The following is a 4847-nucleotide window of genomic DNA, read 5'->3' as shown; positions in this document are numbered from 1 at the left end:
TTCCTCTCGTGGAAGATGTGAAAGTGTGTAGCAAGACAAAATGAGCAGGGAAAGACAGTGTGCTTGTTTGATTGTGTATGTCTTTCTGATAAATAATTGAATGTGTCTTTTGCCCACCAAATGGAACATTGTTCTGTCAAACAACGCTGGTGAACCACACGACTTTGTTTCTTTGGCCTCTCTTTACTTCTTTTTCTTTCTAATCCCTGATTAAAAAAAATAAACCAGTTTAAGGTGACTTTTTGGTCGCGTCTGGATTATCTAAAACCAGCAAACCGACAAGCAATAAACCAGCTTATACTGGCTTCAGCGTTTTTTATTTTCTTTTTTTTTATAAGTGTCCCCTTTTCACTAGTTTTCTTTAACTCTGTCACTTATTCTTCTCATTTCCGCATCTTTCTGTCTCTGTATTTCCATCCTCCATCTGTCTTGGGATTTTTTCATTTTGTGCACTCTTTCAGACTTCTATCTCATCTATGTCATTCTTCTTTCTCTAAACTTATTCCCCTTCCTTTAATTCACTCACTTCTTTTTGCTTTTCCTTTTCCTCCTTTTCCTTCCTTTATGATTGCTGTTGCCAAACCATGTCAATACGCCACTCCAGATAATGGTGACATCTGTCTATCATTCAGTCTGTGTACTCATATATATATATATATATATATATATATATATATATATATGTGTGTGTGTGTGTGTGTGTGTGTGTGTGTGTGTGTGTGTGTGTGTGTGTGTGTGTGTGTACAGATTTAATAGGTTTCAGTTTAATTAAATCTGTTTTATTTTAAGTTTATAAATTTAAAGATAATTGACTGCTATAAGTTTCTTTTAAAAATTCACTTTAGCATACCAATATCCTCTTCAAAGTTCCAAAGGCCATAATCCAATTCTTACTGTAGAACATACATTATGTTAAGGCAATATATATATTTTTTTGAAATGGGAATTTATTACCAGAGGTTTATTACATCTGTAAAACAAGTATGATTTATGATTCATGTAGATGATGAGGTCTAAAATACAGGAAAAGAGCTTATTCGTACAAAATACTGAAACCGTAGCCATATGCACAGTTATCTCTTTATTTATTTTCCTCACTTTCCATTGTCAGCCTTCCTCTTTCTCAGCTACAGGCGATGAAAATTTAATATCAGAGAACAAGAGAGAGTGAGGGAGAGAGACGCTTTTCAGAGCCCCTTTATCGTCCACTCCATTCAACAACAACAACAATAACCCCATCTTCTCCATGTACAACTCGAACAAGTTCACATTCCAAATAGTAAAGTGCAAAGCAATGCCAACCAAGCCGCAGGAACATAGAGGAGAGAGAACGAGATAGATGTGCTGGAGATAAAGAAGCGATTCAGAAACACTAATGAAGAGCTGCTTTTGGCACAAATGAGAAAAATAAAGACAAAACAGAGAAAGGGAAGAAATATTGAGGTGTCATGGGGAACACGGAATGAAAATGTGAGAAGCTTCACCTTATAATAAGATTACCAAGATAACATGTTACAAAGATGCAATAAAAAAAACTGCAAAAGAGAGAGAAACAGTCGTACATTCATGCTGGAGGTGAGATACGGTACGGTCATATGGTAGAGTTCACAAACACAGTACGCACAAATAAACACATGCACAAAGATGTCAAAATTTCTATGTTTTTTTTTTCTCTGTGTGCCAACAAATGTAGCTTTGTGTTTTCACACGCAGTATAAATCATACTCATCTTTCCTCATCACTCATAATGACACTTTCACATCAGTCTCACCACTCAATTTTTATCCAGCATCATCCTACTATATGAACTTCTCTGAAGGGATGCAAAATATAGCTATAGTATATAGCAGAATATTTTCAATATCAATAAATAGTGTAGATTTAAATATGCATGTTAATTTCCCTCTTATTTACATTTACATTTTTACTTAAGTTCATTTACATTTTACCACATAAAGCACACTTTCTAGGTTACCTGATAACATATTCTTTCCGCAGCTTGAACAAAGTGTCCATAGAATGCAGTTCCTTACAGGGGTGTAATTGTAAAGCAAAATGTGATTGTTTATAGCGAGAACATGCTACGATTGTTCAGCGGAGGGTGTGCTGTTATCTGATTGGCTTTAATTGACCGTGGGTGGAGTCCATGCATTTGTGGATTGTCAGCATCTTAACACTAGAAATGATTCAAAATCCACAAATGCGTGCAGCGATCCACAAATACTCAGAAAGCCATTCACAAATGCAAAGCAAGTGATCCACAAATATGTGCGGTGATCTACAAATGTACAGGATGCGATTCACAAATGAATGCCAGGCAAAGTTGTGTTGTTTGTGAAATAAAAAGATATTTGTGAATATGTTTTTTATTGGCAATATGTTTGGTTTTTGTTAATTTACACTTATTTGTGGATCATAATGCAATTATTTGGAATTATGCAACAAATCTATCTCCATATTCTTTATAGGGTGCCTGATGCAGTCATTGTAGCACTGTGCTCTTTTCTACTTTTTATATTTTACTTTTTTATATCTTTGCAGTTATTTTTTTATCTTGTCCTTTCTTTCTCTCCCTCCCTCTGAGCTGTCACTAGGCCATATGTAAAATATCTGTTTTTCTTCTGTGCATTTCTCATTTAACTCCCTCCTCATCTCCTTGGACTGACCCCTTCATCTTTCCCAGCCTCCCTCTCTCAGTTTCCCTCAATCTGTTTCTCTCTCATCAGCTCCCTCCTTCACTTGGCCACTTTCAATCTCTGTCCGTCCCTCCCTCTGTCTGTCGCATAGCCTGATTTGCAGGAAATCCAGCAAAACTGGTGTGGCAAATTTTCTGTCAGTTATCGAATGAATCAAATCGGATTCTCATAAATCTAGCAGTGTTTTTATTAAGTTGGCTGTCTGGTAAATAGTTATCAGCTAAAAGGTTAAAGCTCTATCAGATTTATAAATGTACCACCAACACTTAACCGAGGCCTAGAAAATGTAAGATAATAATGCACTTGTTGAAGAAACCATGCCATTTTAGTTTGCTCTGGCAAGACTTTGACTTCTTTTATCATGGCTTGCGATTTTTCAGGGCTCCGTATCTGAGCAGTCTGCATTACAAGTGCATTTCTGTACCAGGTGAGCTACTGAGCAAGTTAACCATGCCAGAAAAGTCATATAGAGCTGATTATATGATAGAAATCATGCACTATGGTGATAAAGTATTAAGCAAGGAACTGGTAGAAAAGGAATTGTGAGAGGAAATAAACAAAAAATATCAAGATCAACGAGCATGAGAAAAGCAAAAGAGCTCTTGATATCAAATGTCATATTAAAAATGTCAAGCATTACAACAATTTACTGATGCATAAAAATAGATCATGATGGAGAATGTACAAACCAGTCCGTCAAAGTGACAGATAATGATTCTACTAATCCTGATGTGGTAAAATGAGACCCTGCACCTGAGACACAACATCACAGGAACTCTCACTATCTAAATCCCCTTCAAACATTCTGTCTCCCAGTCGACGGTTTCTATTTCTGTCTCCATTACAGTCGTATGACAGAACGCTCACTTTACCACAGAGAGGAGAGAGTCTGCGGTAATTAACTCCAATTAGAATAGCTCCCCTAACAATACAGTTGTCCCTTTCAGAGAAAGAATGAGTGTGTCGTTGTGTGTACATGGACTGGAAAAGCGGGGCAACTGTTGATGTGTGTCCGGAGGTCATTTAAAACTTCATCTCCTGCATGAGGTGGAAAACTGCCCTTTGTGTTGAACTGAGGATAAGTATGTGGATGTCTAAAGGATGGATTCTCTCCAATGTAAATAATTTCAGACTGTAGTCTATCATAAATAGATTTGGTGCAGCAAATAACGACTCTCACTTGTGGCTGAAGGAAAGGAGACGGTGAACTGCAACAAGGTCAGGTTCTCTTATTTCCTTTCTCAGCCATCTTTCATGGCCCATGGGTGAGTCACCTCTTTTTGCACAATTTGGTTTGGCCTTTAATGTTATCCTGCAGTTCTCTTAAAGGGATAGTACTCCCAGACAATTATGTCATCATTTACTCACCCATGTGTCATTCCAAACCTGTAAGATTTTATTGGAACACAAATAAAAATGTTGGTTAACAAACAGTTTTGGTTCCCATTGACATCCCCTGTATTTTTTTCCATATAGTGAAAATTGATGGGAACTGAAACTGTTATAGTAACAGTATATGATGACAGAATTTTATATTCTGGCATCATTTACTCACCTTCATGTTGTTCCAAATCTGTTATAACTTAATTTCTTCTAAGTAACACAATAAAAAAATAATAATTTTTTATTTATTTATTTTTTTGTCCATGAAATTAAAGTTATTGGTGTCCACAGTGTTGTTTTTAATGCTGCTGACTTCCACTGAATGGGCATTCAAAATATCGACAAAAGGTAGTGCTTCACAGAAGAAATAATATCATATAGGATGGAAGGAGATTGGAAAACAGAATGATGACATTTTTAATTTTGGGGTGAACTATCCCTTTAAAGACTTTTATATAGCAGCCTAATACATATATTAGTTTATAGAAAACAACACTAAATGCACTACAGTCGGAAAGTTATTGGCCATGGATGTTCATTTGTGGATGTTTGTTTCCTCCTATTTTAAGATTAAATTTGCAATTATCCGTGGATAAGTTAAACAGGCAGCAAGAGTTATGCCAAATATATGATGCTTTAAGAGGATTGTCTCCTAAAGAGTACTGTTGCTTTAAGAATGATTTCTTGCTGTGTGCATTCATAAAAATAGTTAAGTTCATTAGTTTTACATTTATAAAATATAATTAAATAAAATACATTTTAATATCG

The sequence above is a fragment of the Carassius auratus genome, unplaced genomic scaffold, assembly GCF_003368295.1.
Source record: "Carassius auratus strain Wakin unplaced genomic scaffold, ASM336829v1 scaf_tig00020650, whole genome shotgun sequence".
NCBI classification, from domain to species: domain Eukaryota; kingdom Metazoa; phylum Chordata; class Actinopteri; order Cypriniformes; family Cyprinidae; genus Carassius; species Carassius auratus.
The sequence above is the reverse complement of the archived record's forward strand: the minus strand, read 5'-3'. Positions refer to the sequence as shown.